The sequence below is a fragment of the Lissotriton helveticus genome, chromosome 6 (assembly GCF_964261635.1).
Source record: "Lissotriton helveticus chromosome 6, aLisHel1.1, whole genome shotgun sequence".
Lineage (NCBI taxonomy): Eukaryota > Metazoa > Chordata > Amphibia > Caudata > Salamandridae > Lissotriton > Lissotriton helveticus.
In genome coordinates, this window is record NC_136067.1 from 962,108,075 (window position 1) to 962,120,838 (window position 12,764).

Sequence of the window (12,764 nt, forward strand, 5' to 3'; positions counted from 1 at the left end):
ATCCTCGTCACTAAATACATTTTTAAAACCAGTAATTGGCTCAAAATTGCAATTCAAGTCCCCACCTATTATCATTGTTGGTAACTTGTCCTGGTTGGTTAAGAACAAATCTAGTTTTTCTAAGGTCACGGACTCTTTCGAGGAACTGCCTGGACGGTTGTAAACATTGATTAGAAATAAACATCTCCCATCTTTCGTTTTTACTCTCAACCCTAGTATATTGACTGAATCAATAACTAATTGGGTAATGGTGATTTCCAGTGATACTTTTACCCATATAGTTAACCCTCCGGATGGTCTGCCTCTGACTGGGGGTACAGCCTCTATATTAAAAGTCCTATAGCCAACTCTATATGGAGTTTCTAAGGCCCATGTTTCTTGTAACAAACAAATATCGCATGAGTCTATGAAACTTGACCAGTAAGGATCGCAGAGGTTTTTAAACAACCCCGTGATATTCCAGGAAATCAAAGAAAAATTGTTTAAGATGTGCCCAATGCTATCTACATGCAATCCTGCCATTAAAGCACCATAGTTACCAGCCCCTTGAACAGAGCTTGGTCCTGAGGGAAAATCACTCACAGCCCCCGGGCCTGGAGCCATTTCACTTCCCACCTGAATGTCCTGCCACCCCATGCCTTGCCCATCTGGTGCCTTCACCTCAGGACCCTTTTCCAAAATTGGAGTTGTATCTACTGTCTCATTTGCTACATCCAGAAGTGGTATAAGTACCATTCGCACCTCAGTACTCACTTGACATGTACTGGGGTTTGTTGGAATAATAAGGCCCCTAGTCAGTCCACCATATGCAACCCTCGTCGGTTCCCAGTGACGCCTAACAAAATGGTCACTATGAGTCGGAGTGGGCAGTCAGTCCACTCCATCAAAACCAGAGAAAGCAGCATAGCGATTGTAAGTAAGGATGTTAAAACTGGGACCTTCTGTGTAACACGTATACAGTGTCTGTGGCTTCGGAAGGTTTGTCAACAAAGCCTGGGGATAAAAGTAGCTTAAGTCATATGCCATGATTCCACCCCTATCTCTCTCCGCATACCAATCAACAATGTGTGTGGTTGCCCTGCGGTCCCTAAAGTTGATGATGATTACGTCTCCCTGGATGTCCTGAGGTCTGTGACCCACCCAGCCAAGATGTTGTACATGGAGGATTTCCCTATTGATGTTAGGGGGAAGTGGCCTATTATGCTTTAACCAATGTACAACTTTATTTTTGAGGTCATGGTAGCCTTCTGTTTTCCTATCCCCCAATTCTGGGACACCAGTCAGTACCACCACGTACGGGCCACCTCTGGGGGGAGATCTATTTGCTGGCGGGATCCTCTTGAGGGCTTACCTGGGGCATGTGTATTGGCAATATTGGCTTGCGTGCTATTGGATTTGAGTGGTTGTTCTTGTACCCCTTCCCCCCTGTGAACTATCTCATCCATATTCTTTAGCTGGGTGTCAGACTATTTATATTGGCTACCGGTAGTGGGTCCCTATTACTTGCTGTCTTAGTTGGATTTACCTCTGTTATTATGTTGTTTCTATTAGACTAGCACGTGTAGGTTGTTGTACACCAAGAGAAGACAGTTCTTTAACTAAATCGGTTTTAGTTAAGATAGTTTTTTCAAGGGACCCCAATTGGTCAGCTGCTCTTTTCACCCTCTCTATGAGTGGTATTAGGAGAGATCTGATCAACTGCTCGATACTCCCCAGTGGGTCCTTGGTTAACAAATCGATAGGTGCGTGAACATCCGACTGAGTTTTCTTAATGATTATGCTATGCACCTTTGAAGGGCTCAGTGAGATTTTGGATATTTTGGCGCATTTTCCATTGTAGCTAGTCCCCCCCCCCCCCCGTTTTCTTTTTTTTGTTGTTGATGGGCCTGGGACTATTTTTATGTCATGGGGCCTCAATATTGGCGTTTGAGAGAGCGGTACTATTGGTGTGCTATTCCCTAGACTAGCTTCCAATAGTGAGGCTGTGTGTGTGTCATCAGCAATAGAGTTACTAAGTGACTTAATTGATGGAGTTATGATCTGTAGAAGTAAAGGAATACTATTATCACTTATATACTCATTGTCGAGACGATCTGCTCGAGGAGAAGTGACTTGCTGAATAGAGCCCAAAGACGATCGTTTATTGTGAAGGAGCTCAGTGGACAGATGCTTTTTATGAAGAAGCTCAGCAGACAGACGCCGCTCAGTGATAGCAATTTCCTTTTCCAAAACCGAGGCAGCCCTAGTAATAAAGATATCCAGGCTCCCTCTAACTGACCCTCCCACAAGAGACCGCCTGCCATTGGTAATGCAAGAAGCCATACTTTTCTAAGATATATTATCTAGCCCAAACACCGGCACAGCAAATGGCAACAAGCTAAACACACAATTAGATCACAACAGTAAACGTGAATCCTGCTGTTATTAAAATAGTATGTGATGGCATCAATGAAAAGGCATATGTCTTGCGAAATTAGTCCAGGACTGCAAAATGGACTAAAGGGACGTTGCCCAGTCCAGCCTCGGACGGGCTTAGCCTGGCACGACCCGCGCGCGATCCCGCGACTCAGGGGGTAACCGGGAATTTAAGCGCCTCCTGGCGTGGGTGAACGCGGCTTCCGGCCGCAAAGGCTGCTGGATCTTGAAGTCCCCAGGCAGGTAGGTCTCCCCCCCACTGCGACCGCGCTCCATTGTGCGGAGCCGCGGCGGCGGGAGGAGAACCCGGACAGCAGCACTGGCAGTAGCGGCAGGGCAGGCTTAAAAAACGTGCTCCAAAGCACGCCCCAACAGCAAGCGGCACAGTGTCTCCAGGCAAGGTAAGGCCCCCACTCCGCCGGCTGTAACTGGGAATTTAAGCGCCTCCAGGCGCGGGTGAACGCGGCTTCCGGCCGCAAAGGCTGCTGGATCTTGAAGTCCCCAGGCAGGCAGGTCTCCCCCCCCACTGCGACCGCGCTTGATTGTGCGGAGCTGCGGCAGCGGGAGGAGAACCCGGACAGCAGCACTGGCAGTAGCGGCAGGGCAGGCTTAAAAAACGGGCTCCAAAGCACGCCCCAACAGCAAACGGCACAGTGTCTTCAGGCAAGGTAAGGCCCCCACTCCGCCGGGGGTAACCGGGAATTTGAGCGCCTCCTGGCACGGGTGAACACGGCTTCCGGCCGCAAAGGCTGCTGGATATTGAAGTCCCCAGGCAGGCAGGTCTCCCACCCACTGCGACCGCGCTCGATTGTGCGGAGCTGCGGCGGCGGGAGGCGAACCCGGACAGCAGCACTGGCAGAAGCGGCAGGGCAAGCTTAAAAAACGGGCTCCAAAGCACGCCCCAACAGCATGCGGCACAGTGTCCCCAGGCAAGATAATAAGTTCAAGATGTCGGGGATGACAGAAACCATTGACATGCTGTACTGTGAAGATGAGGCATATCTGATGACTGGGAGTTGGCAGCATCAGGGGAACCCTCGAGCTGAGTTTGTGCGTGGAGTTCTGGGTGCTGGCTGATTTCTGGAGCAGCCCAATGGTCCTGAATGGGAGGGTCCCCTCCCCAATGAGTTTCTTCAAATACTGTGCAAGTGCATTGATATAAATATTACAATAAAATATAGGGTCTATCCAGAGCTAGTGTATTCTGAATTCTCAAGGCAACATGAAGTGGTACACATGTTGGTCAGAAGCTGTTTATACCACAATATAATGTGGTAGGGTGTAGGAGCAGCATTTTACAAGCATAATAAATACACAGACACGATGGTAACAAGTAGAATAGTAATCCTGATATCATACATAGATATTCAATCGTAAATAGTTTATGACTTCTGCTGTACAAAGGTAGGAGCACTACATGTGAAATTATGCACAGAAGATTATATCAGAAAGGGTTCATGAGTTGTGGTACACTAAGGTAGGGTCGGTTTGAGTGGAACCTGCGATGATGTGTGGTTCAGGCAGACCGCACTGCTAAGAATGTCGTTTGGCTACTGAATTTTGCCTTAATAAGGCCACGTGGAGATTATTTATGGTGCACTGAGTTAGTGGTACGTCTGGTTGTCAGGGTGTTGCCTACTGGACTGCATATTCTGTAATGTGCGTGGAGTTCTGGGTGCTGGCTGATTTCTGGAGCAGCCCAATGGTCCTGAATGGGAGGGTCCCCTCCCCAATGAGTTTCTTCAAATACTGTGCAAGTGCATTGATATAAATATTACAATAAAATATAGGGTCTATCCAGAGCTAGTGTATTCTGAATTCTCAAGGCAACATGAAGTGGTACACATGTTGGTCAGAAGCTGTGCATATAAATTATGTAGGTTTGGCCTGAAGGAAGGGGGTTTCCTGGACCCCAGGCAGCACCATACACTTCCTTGAAAATGCTCAAAAGAGATAAATATAAGCTTGATTGTAGTATTTTAATTCAAATGACACAGTCAACCCGGATGAGCATACCATCTAGTTCATAATTTTTTTGGTCTATTAATTAAAGAGCTGGGAGCAGGAATAGTTAATACATGGCTTGAACTGTTAATTTACCAAACTATATTGGTGGCTCTAAAACATATCTAAACAATGAAAGAATGGGAGCAATGAAATAAATGTGGTAAGTGCAGAGCTTGGGACAATGCCTCATTAAGTATGGTGTGGCTGATCTCTCCCAGTGTCCTCTCTCTCCTAGACATCAGAGATACATTTGGAGAATCTCCCATGGATGTCCATGTTGAAGCTTTCTCAGCAATGTCCCGGGGATCTAACTTGCCCATCCCCCTTGTTGTGGCTCTGGGTATGGGTCATGTTCTCCCCCTGCCTTGGTAGGTTTCATGGAAAAGGCTAGTTAGTAAGGGTGTGAACAGTCAGCACCAAGACTGGTATGAGCAAGCTCAGAGTATTGTTCACGTCGGGGTAGGGTTCAGTGACAGTCCAGGTCATTTTGAATCTATGTTTCCCTGAGTGTGTGGCATTTTGTGATATAAAACTGCCCCAGATCATGTCAAAGTTCTCCATCCGATACTGGAGTTAATATATCACCCTTTCATATGTGACCATGTGGTACATCTTTCAGAGCTACACATGGGGATTCATGGGAGCCCGAATCCTCCACAGTTGCAGTATGCAAGGTATCACAGTAGCCAATGCTGTGAGAATGATCTATGCTTCTGGTTGGTGACACCGGGTCACTCGATGCTGTTGTGTAGAAGGGCTCAACAGTTGTCCTCATGTCCCCAGCGTCTTGAGTATTTCTGATCATACTTCCTGCCAATAGTGTGTCTGGGATAGGAATTCCCACAATCAGTTTACCATTTCGCTCTCTACTGAGGAGCACGCCCAGCACGCTGCCACCAGCAAGAGTCCAGCCATGTAAAGTGGATCCAATGCCAGCAAAACACTATTTCCTAATAGGTCAGATTTATCTTAGAGCTTCTCAGTGCTTTGTCGTGTCCTCACATGAGGTCTCGCCAGTGCTCATCAGAGTAGGTTTCGGCAAATGTTAGTAGCTGTGACGTGTGTGGAGGTGGTTCAACTTTCACAGACCCTTGGCTATGAAATGTTGCCAGCAAGGTTCAGTAGTGCCTATCAGTATTTGGCTATTGATTCCCAGTGGAGCCTCATTGTGTAGAGAGTGGTGTTCACCCAAGATATCATAGCCTTTTTTCCAAACGTGCGCCATCTTATGTAGTATCTGGTTGACGGCTAGCTTGTGGTTAAGATCCCTGGTGTAAAATGAGTATAAAGCACCCACGCCTGCCAAATGTACTTTCTCCAGCACCACCCAGAAAGGTATGTTGAGGTTGCTATGCAACATATAGTGCATTTCAGCCAGCTGAAAGGCCAACCAATAGTGTTCCATGTGTGGTATGCATCGGCCACCGGTTTCCATAGTGGCATGTAGCATGGTTGCTTTTAGTTGTGGTTCCACTCTGCCCATATGAATGCTTTCATGATTCTTGTGAGAGAATGCAGCAAATGTACTGGTATGTAGAGGGGCAGATTGGAAAAGATGAAGTTTGTGTGGGGTGTGATAGTCATCTTATAAATGCACCTTTCCCCCAACGGATAGGTTGAGCGAGGAACAGTAGTCCAGGTCTTGTTTAATGTTGGACACCAACGAACGGATCCAGGTTGTCTCCCACTATAAGGAGGAGTCCAGGATTTATCTGAATCCCAAGGTATTTCATGCTTGTTTCCTGTCATGTGAAAGGGTAGTCATTGATCATGGCTATACTTACATGCTTTGTGAGGGGCAGAGGTTGCTTTTGGCTTCAGCTGATTTCAAAACCGGAAAAGATGGGCAAAGTTGGAGATGGTCTGTATTAAGTGAGGGATCAAATCTCGCAGATTGGAGAAGGTGACAAATTTATAGTCCTCATAAAAGAATGCTTTATGTTCGCTGTTTGGGGTTTTGACTCCCACAATACCTGTTTTGCTTCCAATAGTCAGTCCTAATATTTCAAGTGCTAGAACAAAAAGCAGGGGTGAGAGTGGGCAACCTTGTCTCCTCCCTTTGCGGATCGGTAAATCTGCAGATAGGTGACGATTATAGCCTACTACCAATGAGGGGTCTGTGTAGAGGGAGCAGACTGGTCATAGGAATTCATCTAAAAGGCTAGCTCTTGTTCGGATGTAGGGGAGATATGGCCATTCTATCCTATGGAAAGCTTTCTCTGTGTTCAGAGAAGGCATGTCCCGGTTGGTCCTGTTATCTTTTACTTGCCATTATATATGCTCAAGTGCCCTCAGGTGGGAGGTGGAGGAGCAGTGTGAAATAAAGCCCACCTGGCCTTGATGTATCAGAGACGGTATTACCACTTTCAACCTGGTACCCAGCATATTCCCCAGGATTGTTGTATACAAGTTCAGCATGTAAACTGGCCTATAGCTGGCACAGTTTAGTGCATCTGCGCCTGGTTTCAGAAATAAAATGAGCTTGGCTCTGTTCATTTCAGTGATGGGACGTGCCATTGTGTACTTCTGTGAATAATTTGCACAACATGGGTACAAGTTTTGGTTTAATCAATTTATAATAATTGTTTGGGTAGCAATTTCACCCCAGGGTCTTGTTGTAGGGGAGATCCTTAATTGACTGTGCTTCCTCGTTCTCTGTGATATCTGCTTTCAGGGTTGTTATTGATTCTGGCTGCAGGGTTGACCAGGAGTAGTGTGACAGAAATTCATCCACCTCAGGGATGGGCCCTGTGAATTCTGTTGTGCATTGTTGGCTGTAGTAGTCCCTAAAGGTGTCCATAATATCTATTGGGTGTGTTTTTTACAGCAAGGATATTGTGGCTGGCTTCCTGTGTCTGAGTTAAAAGGCGAGTAGTCTACCAGCCTTCTCCATTTTCAGGACAATTCCTTTTTTTTCAGTTGGATATGTCCTATTTGGCTTGAGGAAGGAGAGAATCTCCCTAGTGGGTCACAGCTTGGGGATTGCCCCAGGAGGGCGACCCCCAAGCAGGGATCCACCACTAGACACCAGGGAGAGGGGAGTGGCCCCTTGGAGAAGGGCCTTTGCTCCCCTCAAATTGTTTTGGGCAATACAGTCTTTCTGCCCCACTGTGGGGCAGATCGGGGCAATAGCCCCCATTGTGCCCCCTGGGGGAGGCAGAAAGCCCACTAGAAACCAGGTATTTTCTTTTGTATTGATGTAGGTGTGGGGGCTGCCCAAAATGGGCATGAGAATGCCCCACCCCCATGCCCAGAGCAATTCCAGTCTTTCTGCCCCCGGGGGACAAGACGGAGGCAGTAGCCCCCTATCTGACCCCGGGGAGAGAAAGCCCACTAGATGCCAGGGAGTTTTAAAAACTTTGATTTAAGGGTGGAGGCTGCCTAAAATGGGCAGGCCAATGCCCCCCAAAAAAATACAACAGTCTTTCTGCCCCCTCAGTGGCAGATGGGGCAGTAGCCACTGATCTGCCTCTGGGGGCGAGAAAGCCAACTAGGCAGCAGAGATTCTTTTTTTATACATAGCAAGATCAATGGCAATTAGATTCTTAGAGGAAGGTTGGCAAAAGAGAGACACACTAATGGACCAGTTTATAACAATTTTTTTATATATTTCAAACAGGACAGATAGTACTGTAATTAAGTCTGCGACATACACACAATATACAAAAGTGCAATGTGTCCCAAGTGATAATGTGAACGAAACAAAAAAACGAGTAAATTTAAGTGATCTATACAGGTTTTCAACTATGGATATTTACAAGGAAAATGACCAAAGGCAATAATTTAACCAGTTGTTGATCAGTGGCTATCTACATTCATAGACACTGTATTAGTATGGTTCATTTCCTAATGCGTCGACGGCGTTTCGACCCTTAGGGTGGGGGTCTCGTCAGGACTGGGCAGTGAGGGACATCTAAAAAGAAATGATATGTGAAAAAATAACTATATTTACAGTCGCCATGAATAATATGTATTCACGGATTTTGTAATGTAAAAAGTACCTTGTAATGTGATGACACGCAACCCATGCGTGAGACAGTAAAATAAATTTACTTACAGTGAACCCGGCCGGGCACTGTCGAGAAGGAAGCAGAGGAGTGCGGGGTTAACCAGGCGTCCGAACATGTAACCCTGCACTTCTCTGCTTCCTTCTATGATGAGCTTGCTAATATACATTAAAGAATTCAAATAGAAGCCCAGGTTAGATGTGCAGGACATCTAACCTGGGCTTCTATTGGAATTCTATAACGCATATTAGCAAGCCCATTATCGCCGTTTTAGCGGCAGTTTCCTGCGGCTAAAACAGCGATAGTTTTAACGAGGTTCTTGCTAATACGCCCCCTAATTCTATGTTGGATAAAGACGTGTGTATTCGTAATCTGCATGTCATGAAAGATACATGAAAGATATGAGGGCCATGTTTCTACACTTTGAGAATGACCTGTAGTGCTTGGCAGTGGCAGTGGAAGCATGCAATGATTTTTTGGGGTCGCCCACCTATGGGAGCCTTAAGGATCTCAGCCTATACTCCCGCTGGAACTTGAGTGACATGAGTGAGGTTCATTCCAGGGATTCATTTGATCAGGGAGGCAATCATATCTGTTCCCTGTATTTTTTGTGTATTCTACAGAATCGCAGGTTGTTCCTACAGCTTCTGTCCTCCAGTTCAGTTACATTGTGTTGTAGGAATCATTGGCCCTGCTCCCAGTCTTTTTCAACTACCATGTGTTGTCCTTTCGCTTGTAGCCTGGTCTCCGTTAGTTAGGTTTGCAAAGATGCAGTATCAACTTGAATGGTGAGGATATTTGTGGATGCCTTTGTCATGGTGCCTTCCACTGTTGCCATGGACATTAGTAAGGTGGGGAGTTACTTAATTATGGCTTCAAGAGAGCAGCCTCGTCGGCTAGTCATATGGCAATTTGGGGGTCTTCGCACCTGCCACCACCTCAGTGAAGAGGAGCAGTCTGACTGGCCAGGATATTGCAGTGCATTTGGATCCACTGGCCGCCTAGATTATGGTTGGCACCGAGGTCTACCTTGGGCTGGGTGTCTGGCTTCTACTGGGTGCAGTTTGTGAATGTATGTGCCTGTGGTCTTAAAGTGCTTTGGTATATGCCCATTGCCCAGTGTGGTGAGGACTGAGGTAGGTACATCTGTTGAGGGCAAAGGGGGATGGTGGGACTGACGCGCTGCTGTTGGTTAATGTGGAGATAGTGTCAGGAGAGGCTTGGTACAATGGTACAGCTTTGTGCTACTGCTCAATTACTGTGGGCGCTGGGCACACATGGGAGGGTTAGGCATGAATGGAGTGGACAACTGATTTGTCTCTGCCTCAGTACCATCAGTCTTTACTGTAGCTACACACCCGCCATTCTGTTCAGTGTCTCACTTGTCGATCCTTAGGCTGAGCTGGTGGTGTTGGACAATAATTCTCTGTGCTTTTTTCAATTCACGAGCCCTGCTTTCAGTATAGCTGCCTTGGCACCTGGAGCCTACTGTGGCCTCTCATATCTGCCTCAGCAGTGTGGACTAGTAGGTACAAGGAGGGCTTTGTGCTGGTCCAATCTGGGCAGGAGGCCGGGCTAAGGTGTGTTATCTCCAAGGCTCAGCTCCCCAAGGACAAATTTGAGGCCAGAGGGATCGCAATGGATATTGTTGGAGGTGGCTATTGTGTGGACCTGTTGATGTGACATACTGTGGGTGGCTCTTCAGGCCAATCCCATCTGGGTGGCTCAAAGCAGATAGTGCAAGGCTTACACTGGGTGGCGGGGTGCTTCTATTTTTGTCTGTACATCCAGGAGGATTTCGGTTCCCTAGAGTGCAGCCGTTGGTATGCATCTCCCCTCTGTCTGATTGCTGATCAGGTAGTGCAGGGGGCTATAGTTCCGGGACCTCATAGTTCGCCTTGGTTGAACCCTTCTTATGCTTACTTCAGCCCACTGTTCAGTCCACACACATTTCTACACCTGGACATAGCCTCAGCACCGGTCCCCCATCTCCCAAGTATTGCCAGGAAGATCCACCAGGCTCAGGCGGCTACGAGGCTCTAGTACAGCATTCCAGGTTTGTGTCTCGGCCAGCTATATAGGCTTGATACTGATGCTACATATAAGTTCTCCATGAATCAAGTATCCACAGGTCTACACAGTGAACTGGCTGCCTGAATGAGTAGAAAGCAGACTAACAAAGGTCAGAAAGATATTAGGGTATATTAATCTAAAGTCACAAACAGGGCGCTGAGTGAGGCTGGAGGGAGCATAAAGGCAAATATATCAGCGTGGTCATGAGAAAAGAAGGTAGGCCATTGAAGAAAGGTGATATTAGAAGCCAGCTGCAAGACTTCCCTAAAGTCTAATATAAATCAAGCACTGACAGAAGTTTGGAAGAGCCAGATAGAAAGATAAGAGACAAATAAAAACCTGTTAATTGTCAGCCAAGACATGGCCGAAAAGAAATTTTCTGAAAACCCTGCTAGAAACCCTTCAATTGAAAAGTGAGGATTTAGAAAACCATGTGTGTGGAAACTATATCTTGTCCAAAACAAAATATTCTTTACTCAAATCCTAAACTTGAAAGAAGGGGGAAAAATACAGGTAAAGAAAGTACATGGACTTGGACCACATAGACAAAGCAATTCAGAAGATCCCAGTAATCTTTCAAGGAGATACCAGTCTGCTGTTGTAGACTTGGCCCATTCACCTTGGCCAAGAGGAGACATCAGTCATAAACCTATTTTAAAGGATTCAAAAATACTTTTTTTTACCGACATCAGGCATGCATCAACATGATGGGGTAGAATGATTCTGTCACTTGCATGAAAGAGGGAAAGTCTCTTTTGGGCCTAGAAAGATGGTTAGGAGAAGGAGTCATTGTAGGAGCATGAACTGTCTTCTTGCCAACTCTTCTTGGCAAGCAAAGTTTTGATAGGACTGTCCTTTTTGGTGGCATAAGCATCAAGGCGCCGACTTCGTGGGCGGCGGGGTCGGGCTCTCAGGAGCTGTGAGGCTCACAGTGGGAGCCTGGTGCACTGCGATATTGCCGGTGATGCATAGCGGCCAATGATTGGGGCCCTCTCTCTCCGTATACCTGCAGCAGACTGAGAGCCCGACCCCGCCGCCCACGAACCATGACCAGCCACCCCAGCGCTCCAGTCAATAGACTGTGATCCTTGTGTGGACCCTCAGGTGAGGAGCGGGGTTCCACGCTGTACGGAGGCAAGCACTGGTAGACGCCGATTGTTGCCCTCTGAATCTGGAGGGTACTGGGGAACACGTCATGCAATTGCTCTAGCAAAGTACCTGGGAACGCAGTGCCAGTCAGGCAACTGCTCCAGTGACTGCAGCTTCGAGACTATGGCAGGGGCCCCATGCTGTTCATTTAAAGTACTTTACCCACGTGCTGGGCCTCTAAACCTGAGGGAACACTTAAGCAGGCACAGTCTGGGCAGTGGGAGCTCTGCCTGTCTCACACACCAAACAGTGAAATCCCTGATGCAATCCTCCAGACCAGGTCTGCAGTGCCCCCACGACGGGTCCCCACAAAGTCCACAGCCATTTCTGCAATAGGAGCCGGGCCCCAGGCTGGAGTCGCACCTTGATCCTTATGCCACCAAAAAGGACAGTCCTCAAAAGTCTCTAGCTCCTTTACCCGAGCGATCACTGGGGCAGAGAAAGAGGGGACGGCTCAGTCCGTTGGAAGCATGACACTCACGAGGGAAGACCTGCTAATCTCGCTGAGAGAGCTGAATAATGAGCTGCGTGATGACATATTTGATTGGATCCAAAGATGGTTAGGGATTGCCTTTTGGCTCTTATCCCCTGGAATCTACTCCCACCTAAGACCCTTTTACTCACCTGGGGTTACTTGGATTGCTGTCCTTCGACTCTCTAACTCCTGCAATTGAGTTTCGAAATCTTCTGATAAACCATTAAATGTGTGCCAACCGCGGAGCCCGACCAACATGGCCGATGCCCGGTGGAGCTACCAGATAGCTATAGAGGAGATTGGCTCTGGTTTACCCCCTCAGCCGTCACCTACCCAGCTGTACTTTGGGCACAATTTTTCTCGTCTCTCCTTTGTGTCTCCTTCCTCCCCTGCCTTCCTGAAAAATCTCTGAAGATCTGCCGAAGGCGGAGGCAATTTCTGCACGGCCGATGCCCGGTGGAGATACTGCATTACTCGATTCTGCGTTCCTTTCCCCTTTCTACTTTTCCTCCTCTACCTTCTTTGCTTTATAGGAAGTGTGTCTTTGTTATGCTATGCTCTAGTTACTCATGTTACTGTGTCACACTGTTTATTATGTTGTCCTTGTTATGCTATGCTTTTTGTTACTAAGCTCCTGC